Below are 16,991 nucleotides of genomic sequence, written 5' to 3' on the forward strand. Positions count from 1 at the left end.
CTTGTTTTGTAGACACTATAACTTTTGCACAAATCAATCAATATACGCTTATTGCAATTTTTTTCCAAAAATATGTAGGAGAATACATATTGGCCTAAACTGGTAAAGAACATTGCTTTTATTTAATTTGGGGGGATATTTATTTATTATAGCAAAATTTAACAAATATTGTTTTTTTTTTTTCAAAATTGTCTTTTATAGTGCAAAAAATTAAAACCACAGAGGTGATCAAATACCACCAAAAGAAAGCTCTATTTGTGGGAAACAAAGGATGTCAATTTTGTTTGGGCACAACATCGCACAATTGTGCAATTGTCAGTTAAAGCGACGCAGTGCCGTATTGCAAAAAATGGCTTGATCATTAAGAGGAGAAATCTTCCGGGGCTGAAGTGGTTAAATTAAATGGGCAAATATCAAATATTTTAACACCATATTTTGTATTTACCTTACAAACATTTAAACATCTTTCTAAAAATATTAAAATGCAGAACATTCCTTTTAGGGCTGATAAATAGTTTTTAATGAATATGCTTTTTAAATAGAGACATGGGGATTCTGTGATGGACCACCTGGCAACCCCACCTGGGTGCCTCCACCAAACAGTGCCTACGGCCCTCCAAACCCTTCCAGAAGACCGATAGGTAATAGCAGCCCTTTACCCCATACATCATACACAGACAGGATGTTGAGGTAAAAATCAAAGGAATAATTATTTATTAAAACCCAGATACAAACTTTTATACCCACAGGAGAACATTCCCCTCTTGGGGATATTAGCATAGATAAGGTAAGATGTAAAACCAGTAAAAACATAACAATGCAAACTTCAAACAGCAATCCAATTAACAGCTAACTAATTAACCAGTAAGCTAACAGCCAAGAACCTAGACAAGCCTTGATTAGTCAGGGAGTGCCCATCCCAGACGGTCTGGCAACAGTCTCATAGCTGCAAATAAAAAACCTTAAAACACTATAACATGATCCTAAAATAGGTCAGAATTGATTGCAGTACTGTGCTAAAAATAATTAGTATTCCAAAACATCAAAACTCATAATTAATTAACCACACAACCATAATGTGACAACTTATTGAATTTACATGAAAATAAAAAATAAATAAGTGTTCATATCACTATAATAGACCATATATACTCAAGTATTAGCACATTTTTAATGCTGAAAAAGCCCCCCTCGGTTTACACTCGAGTGAGGGTCTCCCGCTGTGTCATGCAGTCTTAACTGTTCGGCGGCCATCCACTGTAACAAAGCCCCACCTCCTCCTCGTCCATGATAGACAGAACACTGAACACTGATACAATGCTGGGAAACTGAATCAGTGTTCCATCTATCACAGACGAGGAGGAGACAGGGCTTTGTTACAGTGGACGGCCGCCAACTAAGACTGCAGTTGCATGACACCCACTGTTTGTAATCAAAGGTACAGGTGGGCACAGTGAGGCTGCAGATAGGCACAGTGAGGCTGAAAATGGGCATTGTTTACCAGTAGCTGCTGCATTTCCCACCCTAGGCTTATACTCAAGTCAATACGTTTTCCCATTTTTTTGTGCTAAAATTAGTTGCCTCAGCTTATATTCGGGTTGACTTATACGGTATAACCTCCAATCTTCCACATGTTCTTATCCAATATAATTGTGAAAAAATGTAAATTAAATCAATAATCCAAATTTTATAGAATCCATTAGTAGTTCATAAGAAGCCCATGTCCTTATTCAAGCTAAAAGTTTCAAGCAACACTATGCCCAGGTTGGCTCAAGTATGCTGTGTGTTTTGAAAGTGTATGACAGCTTGCGGGGTGATATCCTCTTTGTGGTCCGAATGGATCCTCTGACTTCAGGCAGTTCAGCAGGATCTGGTGGGGAACTTGATTTAGGCATTGTGAGTTCCATCTCTTGTTCTCACTAGGGATGAGCCGAGCACCTCCCCCGGTTCGGTTCGCACCAGAACCTTTCGAACGGACCGAAAATTCGTACGAACTTTAGAACCCCATTAAAGTCTATGGGACTCGAACGTTCGAAAACAAAAGTGGTCATTTTAAAGTCTAATATGCAAGATATAGTAAGAAGGTCGCTGGTTCAAATCCCAACCACGACAGTGCCTGCGTGGAGTTTGTATGTTCTCCCTGTGCCTGCGTGGGTTTCCTCCGGGTACTCCGGTTTCCTCCCACAATCCAAAGACATGCAGGTAGGTTAATTGTCTTCTGGCTTCTGTCCAAAATTGGCCCTAGTATATGAATGGGGACCTTGTATTGTGGGCTCCTTGAGGATAGGGACCGATGTGGGTGTAGCAATGTACAGGGAAAGGGACAATTGTAGACACTCACTCAGGTTGAACTGGATGGACTGGTGTCTTTATTCAACCTAATTAACTATGAAACTATGAACTATATTGTCCTAAAAAGGGTTTGAGGACCCGACTCCTGCCCCAGGGAACATGGATCAATGCAATTTTTTTTTTAACGGCCATTTTTTCTGGAGCACTGATTTTAATGAAGATTAAAGTGAAAAAAAGCGAAATATTCCTTTAAATATCGTTCCTGGGGGTGTCTATAGAATGCCTGTGAAGTGGCACGTGATTCTCGTGTTTAGAACAGTCCCTGCACAAAATGACATTTAACTGAAAAAAAGTATTTTAAAACTGCTTGCGGTTTTAATGTAATGTCTGGTTCCAGCAATACGGATGAAAATCATTGAAAAAAATGGCATGGGTACCCCCCCTGCCCATTACCAGCCCCTTTGGGTCTTGTACGGATATTAAGAGGAACCCCGTACCCAAATTAAAAAAAGGAAAGGTGTGGGGCCCCCAGCCCTATATATTCAAAACAGCAGTAAACAGGCGGTGCAAACAAGACAGGGACTGTGTAGGGTTGTTGTGTTAAGTAGAATCTGTTTTATAATTTTTAACTGGTACATTTTTAAAGTGTAGCTCCTTTTTGGAAAACATAGGAAAGGGTTATCACCCCTGTATAATTTTTTGGGCCGTCTGGGGGCCTGCTCTATATGCTCTGCAGAAATTTGGCCCTAAGGTGTTGGTGTTGACACAAGTTAACACTGTAAGCCCTTAAAGTGACTCTTGGTGGGCACTGGAGCACCCTGCTGTGAACTATTATATCAATGATTGTAATTACATGCCATTGTTGAACAGTGGTAGAAAAAATGGGCCTTTGGTGGTTGTGGTGGTGGTGCTGGTGCCACAACACTGTAAGTCCTCAGAGTTACTCTTGGTGGGTGCTAGAACGGGCCCTGCTGTGAAATATTATATCAAGAATTGTAATTACATGGACCTGTTAAACAGGGGCTGAAAAATTGTGCCTTAGGCACTGGTGCCACAACACTGCAACCCCTCACAGATACTCTAGTTGGAGCGCAGGAATGAGCCCTGCTGCAAAGTATTGCATCAAAAATTGTAATTACACGCCCCTGTTAAACAGTTGCTGAAAAATTGGGCCTTAGGCACTGGTGCTGGTGCAATGACACTTCAACCTCTCCCAGTATCAGGGCTGGCTTAGCCCTTCCTCCTCTGGGCTGGCCGCTTAGCTGTTGGCTAATTGCCAGCTCTCTTCTCTTTCCACAGTTACCAGCTGTTCCTGATGATGCTCGCCACATCACATGGAACCATCTCCTGCTGTTTGTTTCAAGACTGGCTTGCTGACATCCCACCTGGCTTCTTATCCTACTTGCGGTTGCTCTCCTTGGATCCCTGACTTCCGGCCTGGCTGATTACACGATCTGGTTGATGAACTTTGGACTGGCTGACTACCCGATCTGGCTACAGGACTCTGGCTATGCTTGACTGCACTTTTTTCTATTTACCTTTTTATTTTTATTAATAAACAAGTGTGATTTGATTGTACTTCTGTTTCATGGTTTCTGACAGTACGCGAAGGCCATGAATTCCCCCACGGGGGCTGCTCCGGTACAACCTGAGTCGCAGGCCGTCCCTGCTGCTGTGCCAGTCTCTGTGCAGGCACCCGCCTCGAGTATTACCTCTATAAGAGGTATGTCTGGTTCTGCTCCGCTTCCCCAGCGATTTGGGGGCGATCCAGTTCAATGCAGAGGGTTTCTCAATCAGGTTGAGATATACTTCCAAATGCTGCCCCAGGCGTTTCCCACAGACAGAAGCAAAGTAGGTTTCGTGATATCTTTGCTTTCTGAGAGAGCCTTGGCCTGGGCTAACCCTCTATGGGAGACGCAAAAACCTGTTGTCTTGAGTTATCCTCAGTTTGTGGCCTCCTTTAAAAGGATTTTTGACGTTCCCACACGCTCCGCTTCTGCTGGAAAGTGCCTCATGTCCATCAAACAGAGTACGAGAACTGTTGCCGACTACACCATTGAATTCCGTACTCTGGCAGCAGAGGTTGCTTGGAACAATAAGGCCCTCGTGGCTGCTTTTTCTCATGGTCTCTCGGATTCAATCAAGGATGAGATAGCAGCCCGAGATATACCCACTGAGCTGGAGAGCTTGATCTCGTTTGCTATCCTCATTGACTCCAGACTCAGAGAAAGACATTCTCTTAAAGTGGAAGTAAACTCCCCTATCGTTTTCAGCCAAGGAAGCTGCCATCTTTGCCTCTGTTTAATCCTTAACTGCTATGGTGCTGCACATGCGATTCGTTATGACAGCAGCCATTGGATGGTTTGATAGTTTGGCTGAGAGCACAGCCAATGTGCAGTTAGCATTCCCGGCATGCCTTTTTTTTTTTAACTGTTTAAATCCATGGGTTTACTTCCACTTTAAAGTGGTTGTAAACCCTTACAAACCACTTTGACCTACAGGTAAGCCTAGATTAAGGCTTACCTGTAGGTCCAAGCAATATCTCCTAAACCTATATGGTTTAGGAGATATTTGCCCGAAAACAGGCACCGCTGTCTTCTAAATAGTTTTAGCCTTCATGATATCAAAACAAATTACTTCTTGGCCGCTAGATGTCTCAATGGTAGGAGGTCCGATGTTTTTCATATAAAAGGAAAAAATGTGCCAACATAGCGTAATATTGCTTCAACCTTTTTATTAAAACCACCCATACAAATAAAATATGCGTACCAAAAAAATAGTAACAATCGCTTAGAATCTAAATGTGTACTGTGCTTTTTTCCTTGTTCCGTATACCTCAGCAACCACGGACGTCCGCTCTATAGACTGATTCGTTTCCTGGTGCCTTGGTTATCCAGAACTCGGTACGTGGAACGCACACGTCACTTCCGTTGTGTATTACGCCTGACGCGTTTCGTCACTTCCGACATCATCTGAGTGCGTAATACACACCACCGGAAGGATGCTTATATGTGCCACAAGGCCCATTGACCGCACGCCACGGCAAGATTGACAGGGACACACTCCAATCATAATCACACCCCTATCACCACCACCGCGACTGTAAACAATCACGGACCCCGTGCATCTAATTATAAAGCCATCCACAAGCCTATCCAGGATGTAAGGATATAAAACATTTCATATATTTACCCTATGAATTCCTAGGTTAAATCCAATAGAACATTACATCTAAGCATCTATAATTATGCATATAACATATTCTTACAGGCCAGATTACAGAATGCCAGGCTCACCATTATATATGCGGGAGCGATCCATTTAAAATGAATACAAAAGCATATGTAATATAATAAACATACCATAAACACATGGGGTTTCAGCACTTATTCATGTTAAAAATCAAGAATAAAAAATCAATTTAGGGTATATTATACCCAATTTCTTCCCAATACATAAGACTAATGTGATACAATCGTATCGGCCAATCTGGATATTACTATGTATCGGGACTAAATCTACTGGTGACTTAATTAGGGACAATAAACCTATGACTATATATATAAATTTAAACCAATCCTACCTCTTAATTTTATTATAATATTCTACATCCTACCAATAAAAAAGCCCATGTATTGGTTTTTATTAAAACAATGATAATCCCTAATAAAATTAATATGAAAATAATGACTAATATTATACTCTTTTGTGATGCAATAATTTTATCCATCAAAGAAGGGTAATGTTTTAAATCTAATAGTGAGCCTACCTCATTAATAATGAAATATTGTATCTCATGAACAAATGAAAAAAATGAAAAAAATATATAAATAGAAGTACTTATATAAATAAAAATAAAAATAAGGAAGGAAAAGGAAGAAGAAAGAAAAATAAAATAAAGAATATATATAGAAAATAAAAATAAATATAAAATAAAAATGGAATTAAAATAAAATAAACATAAAATTGAGATGAACCCTTAAACACCTAAACCCTGAATATAAATTGAATAATAATAGCTACTCAATGGCAAGCGCAGTCACATGTCACTAATAAAACAATTTATGTCCAATTCAATATTCAGACCTTTCGGATTTAAGAAATCTGTTAGGTATATCCACTGGGTTTCACGTTTCAAGAGTTCTCGTACGAGGTTAATACCCCTCCAGTGGGGTTTAATTTTTTCGATCCCCCAAAACTGCAACCCAGATGGATCTTTATCATGTTGAAGTTTAAAATGCAGAGATACGTTATGATCTTTGTACCCTATTTTGATGTTGTGTATATGCTCGGCCACCCTGACCCTTAATTTTCTCTTTGTTCTTCCAATGTACATTAGGCCACAAGGGCACATTAGAGCATACACAACATGGGTACTGTTACACGTAATAAACTGCTTAATAGAAAATTCTCGTTTATTTGAAGGTGAAACAAATTTATCTAGACTTCTAATAGGATTCTTAATTTCCCGACAAGCTTTACACTTACGACAGGCGAAAAAAACATTTTTATCCCAAAATGTAAGAGGAGGAGCAGGAGGATCAATCACCTTTTTTATGATTTTGTCTCCAAAACTCGGTGCCTTCCTGTAAATGAATTGGGGTCGAGATGGTAATGCCGAATTACATTTTTTGTCTAACAGAAGGATTGGCCAGTGCCGTTTAAAAATATTTTCCACTTCCTTATATTGTGTATGGAAATTAGAAATAAAGCCCCATTCCTTATTGTTCTTAGTACATTCCTTATCCCTATTAGCACATTTCTGATTATTTACTGTTGGCAACATCTTCGGGTTACGTTCTCGTAGACACTTTGTTCTAGAGACATTGCCCACATCTTCAATCACCTTATGTAGTTCGTGAGGGTTATACCCTCTAGCAGTAAATTTGTCACTTAACACCTTGGCTTGGGATATGTAGTTATAATGCATTATTTGACCCTTTGGGATGTTACGCAACCAGTTTGGATGGTTCCCACTAGATATGGGCAAATAACTATTACGATCGGTTTTCTTAAAGAAAACCATTGTCTCCAATTTGTCCCCTTTACGGTATACCGTTACATCAAGGAAGTTAATTTCTTTATTACTCATTTCTGAGGATAGACAAATATTACAACTGTTGTTATTTAATCTATTAATAAAATCTTCCAGCTGTGCCACGTTACCATTCCAAATAAAAAATAAGTCATCAATGAATCGTTTATAAAAAAGTAATTCTGCAGGTGGATTGCTGTGAATGACTTTATCCTCCCACTCAGACATAAAGAGGTTGGCTATACTGGGTGCGAACTTAGCACCCATAGCCACACCCCTTTTTTGTAAATAAAATCCTCCATTGTACCAAAAATAGTTGTGACTGAGACAAAAATCTAATGCATCTCTGAGGAATACCTTCTGAGAGTGGGGTAGATCATCCCTTTGGCTGAGTGCCCAATTTAGTGCCAATAAGGCATCGTCATGTTGAATGATCGAGTAAAGGGATGCTACATCAGCTGTCACCAAGAGAATATCCTTTTTCTCTTTCAAATCTACTTCACCTATAAGATTTAAAAAACTTTTCGTATCTCTTAGGTATGCCTTTGTGTTCAGCACACTCTTTTGCAGAAAGGTATCTAGATATTGACCTAATCTAGATGACACCGATCCTATGCTGTTCACAATAGGTCTGGCCGGAGGATTTTTTGAATCTTTATGTACCTTAGGTAAGGTGTAAAGTGTGGGAATATGGTTGCTTGAGGGAACAAGGTATCTTGCCTCTTTATTCGTAAGAACATTTCTCTTTGACCCCAATTCTACTGATTTCTCCAATTGGTTCTGATATAAGCGTGTGGGATCTGCTGTTAATTTGGTATAGGTTTGGTCATCCGATAACAATGTAACAATTTGATTGCGATAATAATCTTTGGCAACTCCTCCCCCTTTGTCCGCTGGGCGTATTATAATGTCTTTATGTTTCTCCAGCATCTCAATTCCATCGTTGATATGTCTATAGTGTGGTAATTTTTCAGGTTTAAGTATTTCTAGGTCTTTCAAAACCAGACCTTTAAAGACCTCAATCTGATGATTAGGATGATTCGGGGGGTTGAAAAGGGATTTGTTTTTCAATTCGCTATTTACTGCTTTATTGCTATATGTAATAGGGGGATCTGTCCGAGGATTATTTCCCAAAAAATGTTTTTTTATGTTCAATTTGCATATATATTTGTGGACGTCTATGTAAACGTCAAATTTATTTACTGTTTTTTTAATCCCACATTTAAGGCCTACATTTAAAATGTTCTGTTCTTTGGAGGTTAACTTCACTTGTGCCAAATTAAATATTCCTTCTATTCCGATTCTCGTCTTCTTTTGCTGGATCCTCCTGCTGGCCCTACAGCCCCCTGATTTATTTCATTCCGTATGGGTAATGGCTTGCTGTTTGTAGATGGGTACTCCTTTTGCGTTTGGTTCACGACGCGTACCACATTTTCCATATCCCTGTGTTGAATGTATCTTTGTTGAGGGTAAGGGGGCTTCCCCCTGTGTGGATGGAAATCTCGACCCCTCCAATAATTCCCCCTGCCCCTCCCTAAAAAAGGACGTTGAGGGGGATAGCCATAACCTTCGTTAGGCTGAAACAAGGGTTGATATCTATTCGATGTGGTAACATTGTAGGGACCTCCTCGTGATGTATTCAAAATATAGCCCTGATTGTTAGTGGTCAGTGTAAGCTGATGTCCGTGGAGGATTTCCATACTGTCCCTGAATGTTTTTACCTCTAAACCCCTTAGTTTTTCCCCTGCTCTGTTTGGCAGGAGTAGAGGAATGCACTGGGGATTCCAAATAAGAGTTAATAGGGGGATTCAGCGTCTGTGTACCTAATGGGCCCATTTTGGGTTTTATATTTGCCCCTTGTTGTGATGAAGATGGTAAACCTATGTCAAAATCTTCATTGTCTATGTTAGTTACCTGCTGTTGCCATGAGTATATTGAATTACTCCTAAAATCGTTCAAATCCCTATGGCATTTCTTAAGCTTCTTTTTTTGTGTATCTCTGTTTCCTGCGTTTCTTTGATGGGGTCTAATTGTTCCTGTAGACTTTATTTTACTCTCAATATTAACCATTTTACATCACTTCCTTTGTAAAACTAATTGTTGTAATTTAAACCCCACCCCAATAAAAAAATGTAACCATTCCTGCATTGAACCTGGATCATTCAAACCATCCTGAGGGGCTACATCCCACCGTAAGCTTCTTAAAATAATATTATCTTTTGCGTATTTTTCGAAAATGCAAATGTCCCACCAAGCACGCACTTGCTTTTCTAGTACGTTACTTAATGCGGACATTGCTCCATTATAGTTAATTTCAGTAAAAATTGGCTCAGAGTTTGTGAACAATGATTTAATATCAATATTCCTATTATTCAAAAATTGTAATACATCCATAGCTGCCGAGAATTTGACAAATGTCACCCAATATATTCCAAGCTCGCGTGCTGAAAAATCTATATCCCTAACCAAAATTGCACACTACTCAGCGCTTCAAGCTGAAATATACTTTAAGTGAATAGAAACTACCTAGACACTAAACCATAAAAAATAAATAATAATAATAATAGCTGCCGCTTGTTTTATGACAAAATATCGTAGAAAATATATAAATAGTTTGAGTCCTGAAAACAAGAGTCCACTTATTATATATAGCAGCGCATAAACATGCACGTCTGTTCAAAAGAACTTCATTAAGTTCAGTTAAGTTCTCTTCTGCGTATCACCCGCAATCTAATGGGGCCGAAGAATGAGCCAATCAGTCCTTGGAGCAATTCCTACGTTGCTATATTTCTGGCCATCATAACAACTGGTCTGACCTATTATCCTGGGCAGAGTTTGCTCACAACAGTGCCTTGAATTCTGCCTCCTGATTGTCTCCATTTATGGCGAATTATGGTTTCCAACCTTCCATGTTGACTTATTTGTTCCGCAGAGTATTCTTGCTTTAGAGGAGCATCTCCGTGGTCTTCATTCCACTTGGGTACAAGTCCAGGAGGCTTTGCATCATGCTAATGATAGGTACAGACTCCATGCTGACCGCAGGCGCCTGCCTGCGCCTTCCTACCAGGTTGGGGACAGGGTCTGGCTGTCATCTCGCAACCTCCGGCTTCGTGTTCCCTCACTGAAGTTTGCACCTCGGTTTATTGGGCCATTGCGTATACTTTGCAGGATTAACCCAGTAGTTTACGCGTTGGACCTTCCTCCTAGTATGCGCATCTCTAATGTGTTTCATGTCTCCTTATTGAAACTGTTGGTCTGTAACTGATTTACCACCTCAGTGCCACGTCCTCACCCTATTCTGGTTGAGAACCATGAGGAGTATGAGGTACGATCCATTGTTGACTCCCGTAGGTTCTGTGGGCTCATACAGTACCTGGTGCATTGGAAGGGGTACGGTTAAGAGGAACGCTCCTGGGTTTCATCCTCTGATGTACATGCCCCTGTTCTCCTCCACGAGTTCCATAGATGGTTTCCCCTCAAGCCCAGTGGCCCTCCGAGGGAGAGGGGTCATGGGGGGGGGGGGGGGGTACTGTCAGGGCTGGCTTAGCCCTTCCTCCTCTGGGCTGGCTGCCCAGCTGTCGGCTAATTGCCTGCTCTCTTCTCTTTCCACAGTTACCAGCTGTTCCCGATGATGCTCGTCTGACATGCCTATTTAAAGCCTTCCTGTTCAATTTTTCATTTGCCTTCACATTGGTCACATCACAGGGAACCATCTCCTGCTGTTTGTTTTAAGAATGGCTTGCTGACATCCCACCTGGCTTCTTATCCTACTTGCGGTTGCTCTCCTTGGATCCCTGACTTCTGGCCTGGCTGATTACCCGATCTGGTTAATGAACTTTGGACTGGCTGACTACCCAATCTGGTTACAGGACTGTTAAACAGGGGCTGAAAAATTGGCCTTAACCACTGGTGGCGGCACCCAGAACCAAAAATGTTCTTCCAAGCTATCAGCAGGGTCATTGAGGAGGAAGAGGATAGTCAGTCAACATAACAGGACAGTCACTCAGCATCAGCATAAGTAGTCTTGAAGGGATGTGACATTAAAAAAAAAAAATATTCGGTTACATCAGCTTCAGGTGCTTGGTAGCTGGTGGTGATCCAAGACTGATCATGCCCCACTGGCGTGGTGAAAAAAAATCGATCTCCCCTGACCCTGTCCTGGTGCCATAGTCGCACAGGTACTCATTGATGGCACTCTGCTACATGTGCAGCCACTGCAGCATGGCCAATATTGAGTTCCACCTGGTGGGCATGTCACATATAAGGCGGTTCTTGGGCAGGTTCAACTCCTTTTGGAGCTCAGCCAGCCGAGCACTGGCATTATATGATCGGTGGAAACGCACACAGACTTTCCTGGCCTGCCTCAGGACATCCTGTAAGCCCGGGTACCTGCTTAAGAACTGCTGCACCACCAGGTTAAGGATGTGAGCCACACAGGGCACATGGGTCAGTTGTCCCTGTCGGAGGGCGAAGAGGAGGTTGGTGCCAGTGTTGCAAACCACCATTCCTGGCTTAAGCTGGCATGGCGTCAACCACCTCTCGACCTGCCCCTGCAGAGCTGACAAAATATCTGCCCCAGTGTGGCTCCTGTCCCCAAAACAAACCAGCGCAAGCACGGCATGGCATCTTTTTGCCTGCGTACTTGCGAAGCCCCTTAAACGCCTACGGAGCACCGCTGGTTCCGAGGAAAAAGCACAGGAAGAGACACTTGGATCTTTAAGGTATGCTTGCCAATGAGCTGCATGGCAGGTCAACATATGTCTGGTCAAGCATGTGGTGCCCAAGCGGCTGAAGTTTTGGCCACGCGAGATACGCTTGAAACATATGTCGCAAATCGCCACGGGGCGATCTGATGCAATCGTCTCAAAAAAGGCCCACACCAAAGAAATTTTGGAATACCGCGCAGAGGCAGCAACCTGCACAGGCGGAGCTCTGCGGTGAGATTCAGTCGGTGTGCTGCCCTTAAGCTGGCCCCCGGCATGACATTGAGATGGGGAAGAGAACACGTTGGCAGCTGCTTTGCTAGTACCCAGAGCCTGGGTGAGAGAGGATGAGGAGGGCAAGTCTTCGGCATGATGCGGCTCAACACATCCAGCTGTCGAAAATAAGGACAAGCGTGTCCCATGGCCACGTGCTGATGACGATGCACCACGTCCACGTCCACGTGTTGTCTCTCGACACAGAGCCTGCTTGCCCTCTTTTATTGGCTTGTGAATGTCTGCCTTTCCTTGTTGGCCTTCCAGACATAGTAATGGCCTGCAGGGAGATGGAAAAGCCAGCAATTGGGGTAGCTTTAGGTGCACACTGAGCAGATGACACAGTACACCGACTGTAATTACTGCAGCTGCCTGTTTGTGTTATAGAAACAGAACAACACCAGCAATAAGGGGTAGCTTTAGGTGTATACTGTGCAGGAGGCACACAACACCCACTTTAACTACTGCAGATGCATGTATTAGAGAAAAAGAACAACACCAGCAATAAGGGGTAGCTTCGGGTGTATACTGTGCAGGAGGCACACAACACCCACTCTAACTGCTGCAGATGCCTGTATTACAGAAACAGAACAACACCAGCAATAAGCGGTAGCTTCAGGTGTATACTGTGCAGGAGGCACACAACACCCACTTTAACTGCTGCAGATGCATGTATTAGAGAAACAGAACAACACCAGCAATAAGGGGTAGCTTCAGGTGTATACTGTGCAGGAGGCACACAACACCCACTCTAACTGCTGCAGATGCCTGTATTACAGAAACAGAACAACACCAGCAATAAGCGGTAGCTTCAGGTGTATACTGTGCAGGAGGCACACAACACCCACTTTAACTGCTGCAGATGCCTGTATTAGAGAAACAGAACAACACCAGCAATAAGGAGTATCTTCAGGTGTATACTGAGCAGGAGGCAAACAACACCCACTGAACAAAAGCTAGGTTCCCAAGCAGCACTGTCCCTGCCTATCATGCTCTTTCCCTGACCGCCGCAACACACTACACAAGGCCGCTGCGCTGGCAGCCTTATATAGTGTGGGGCGTGTACTAAAACCCCCTTAGCTATAATTGGCCAATTATGGCTCTCCTTGCTGCCAGCGCTGTGATTGGCCAAGCATGCGGGGTCACAGTGCATGCTTGGCCAACCATCAGCCAACAATGCTCTGCAATGGCGCAGTGCATTGTGGGCCGTGAGCGCCACTCGAATATGGCACAAACGGCACATAGTGTTCGGAATTCGCCGAATGGACGAACAGCCAATGTTTGAGTCGAACATGCGTTCGACTCGAACACCAAGCTCATCCCTAGTACTTGGTGAAAAAGTTCTCAACTAAAAATGTCTGAGGCAGTCACCAGATCTAAGGATTTGCTATCTGCAATATATAAAATGTTTGCTATTTGGTTTAGATATATTTTAAAGGCTAAGTTCACCTTTGTTCACCTTTATTTCATTTTTTTTCTCATTTCCAGCTCCCCTGTGTACTAATATAGCATTAATGCATTTCTTTTGAAAAAATAAAACAGCTTTCCATTAATTCTACACAGGTTTACCTCAATCTCTTCATAGCTGTTTAAACACACTGCTCAATTACTGCCTTACTTCCTGGTCAGACTTTAGGTCATGAAACAGGATGAGCTGACCAGCTGATCTCATTAGCACACACCCTGCATCATCTACCCTCAGCTGGTCAACTCCTACCTGTGTCATGACCTAAAGTCTGACCAGGAAGTAAGGCAGAAGTAATCAAGCAGTGTGTTTTAACAGCTATGAGGAGAGTGAGTTAAGTGCGTGTAGAATTAATGGAAATCTGTTTTTAGAAAATTAATGCTATAATGGTAAGGGAGCTGGAATTTAGAAGGAAAAAATAAATTACAAAAAAAGGTGAATTTAAAGGAGTTGTAAAGGCAAAAGTTTTTTTTTTTTATCTTAACACATTCATTCATTAGATAAAAAAAACTTCTGTATGTAGCAGGCCCCCCAGCACCTCCCAACCCTTACCCTGAGCCCCTTCTCTCTCCAGCAATGTCCACGATTCCCTTGGCCATCCAGGGCACAACCGGGGTGCCATTGGCTTCCACGGCTGTCAATCAAATTCAGTTAGCCAGTCGGGGAAAGGGGTGGAGCCAAATGGCAGCTGCATGTCAGAATGGACACATGGCGCTGCAGCTCAGCTCAGGTGCCCCCATAGCAAGCTGCTGGTTTATGGGGGCACTCGTCAGGAGGAAGGGGCCAGAAGCAGTGAAGAGGGACCCAAGAAGAGGAGGATCCGGGCTGCTCTGTGATAAACCAACTGCACAGTATAGGTAAGTATAATATATTTGTTTTGTTTCTTTATTTAAGGTGAGGCTTTCCAATCACTTTAACCTTTAACGATGACAATTTAATGGGCTGGCAGTGTACCTCAATACATGAAAAGCATGCCACAACAACTTTATGATTTACAGTTTATCTGTGTGCTTAAATGCACATACATTGTGATGAGCTGGATTGGTGCATTGTGAGTGGCTTTTAAAACCAATGGCACTACATTTAGATTACAGTAATGCACAATAAGGCCCTATCGATGGGCTTTGGTGCTTGTGTCAATGGCATTAGTTTGTGTTACTGTGCATCACCACAACACAATAATCTGACTGTTCATTAAAAACACTTATTTCATTAGTTGATATTTTATCCAAACGTTGTACCAGAAACATAAGTTTAATGTCACATGGAACAAATTGTGGAATGTCACATGGGACAAACCTGTAAAAAAAAAAAGAGAGAGAGAGAGAAAAACAAGAGAAAAGAAAAAGAAAAGCAAGAAATCCTGCATTAAGCTACATAAAATTACAAAAAAAGAAGGTGTGTAATAGTCACAACCAATGTTCATCTGTAAAATGACTGAAGATGAAATGAGAAGACATATTAATTACGAGTATTATCTATACTATTTAATGTGTTACATCATATAAATGCATATGGATTTGAATTTGGTCAGGTGGGGATAGATAGATAGATAGATAGATAGATAGATAGATAGATAGATAGATAGATAGATAGATAGATAGATAGATAGATAAATAGATTTTGTTACATCGAAGACACCATTTTCATATTATCATGTCCGTGTACTAAATTACTTTCCAAGGACAGTGATAAAAGTCTTGCCAGGTGAAACAGTTTCAATGTTCTTTTCCACTTAATTTACTATAAATACAGTCTGCCAGCTAATGTCAGTGAACATAATCCAATTATTTTATTAGTATGGTAATTCCACCTTCTTCCGTGGCATTTCCTCTAACAGTTCAGTGACATTTGCACTTCCACATTATGTTATGTTTACAGTAGCTATTTCCCACAAGAACGAACGTAAACCTGAACCCCAGGAAGATATAGAAAACACTAGTTAGTACAGTTATGTATTTATTAAGAATAATTCAAGTGTATATAAACTTTAAACATACATTTCTGTTATTTGCTCCCTTTTGGTCTGTTAAAGGCTAAGTTCAGCTTTTGAAAAAAAAAAAAATAGGAGATAAAGAAAAGTGCATTTATTTATTTTTTTTCCCAACGAGCCTACAGAGCATTGCACCTGCAATCAGTGGATCAGGGGTGCAATGTCAGGCTCTTGTACAGTCTTCTTACAGCTCTGTGCCCATACTTCGGAAGAAGCTGTCAGTAACAGAGTTGTAGAAAGACTAAATGGACTATGAGGGTTCTAATCAGTTCATTGAAACTACAAACCGCCTGCCATTGATGGCAGATGGGACTAGTAGTTTTCTCATTCACAGATTGCTGTGAATTAATGATGCTACTGTTCGGGTGGAGCTGTGTAATGGTGACAGGTGCAGGGAGAAGAACTCTTCTCCTATTGTGGCCGGGAGGAAGAAAATCATCTCCCTTAGAATGTGCATTGATTAACAAACTCTCAGTCAGAGAACCATTCCTAGCCAATACACCACCAAAGGGACAGAGGATGCTCTGCAGTACTTGCCGGGCCAAAGTAGTTCAACATGTTGGACTTGAAGAGCTGGTGTTACCCGATGCACCCAGAAGACAAGGTGAAGGATGCCTTCATCAGTCCTTTGGGGTTTTTCAAATTAAATAGGATGCCCAAAGGACTAACAGGAGCCCCTGCCACCTTTCAATGGTTTCACAGTAGGGGGCATGAACATGATTACGGTGCAAGCGTATCCTGCCCCCATGCAGGAAACTGGATACATGAGGGTATGGTGCCCGGACCCCGTCCATCCCCGGTTTTGTTCCCACTTTTGCTGCAGGTACTTGGGCAGGCAGTTTCTCGGTGGACGGGGGCCGAGTTGGCTGTGAGGGGAGCCAGGTCCGTGGCTCTGGTAATACTCGCAGAGCTGGAGAGGAGGCGTTGAAGATCCGCCATGATCCCGGAAACACATGACCTCCCCCTTTTCCAGCATCCTGCCCCTCTCCTCCTACCTCTGCTCCCTCCTCCAATCACTCTCCCAGCAGCATAGGGGAGAGAACAGGGAACAGCGTTTCTCCCCCCTCCCTCCTGTACTCCAAGGAACTATAGGTATTGTAGTCCAGAGGGGAGGGATTGCCTGGAGCTACATAATACGTAATTGTTCTTCTTCACTGGTGCACACTGATAGGCGGCACTGATGGACATTCATATGGTGGCACTGATGGGCACTGACAGGCAGTGGCACTG

This window comes from Lithobates pipiens, unplaced genomic scaffold, assembly GCF_037356315.1.
Source record: "Lithobates pipiens isolate NorthernLeopardFrog02 unplaced genomic scaffold, aLitPip1_a1.2 Scaffold_23, whole genome shotgun sequence".
In the NCBI taxonomy this organism is placed as follows: Eukaryota; Metazoa; Chordata; class Amphibia; order Anura; family Ranidae; genus Lithobates; species Lithobates pipiens.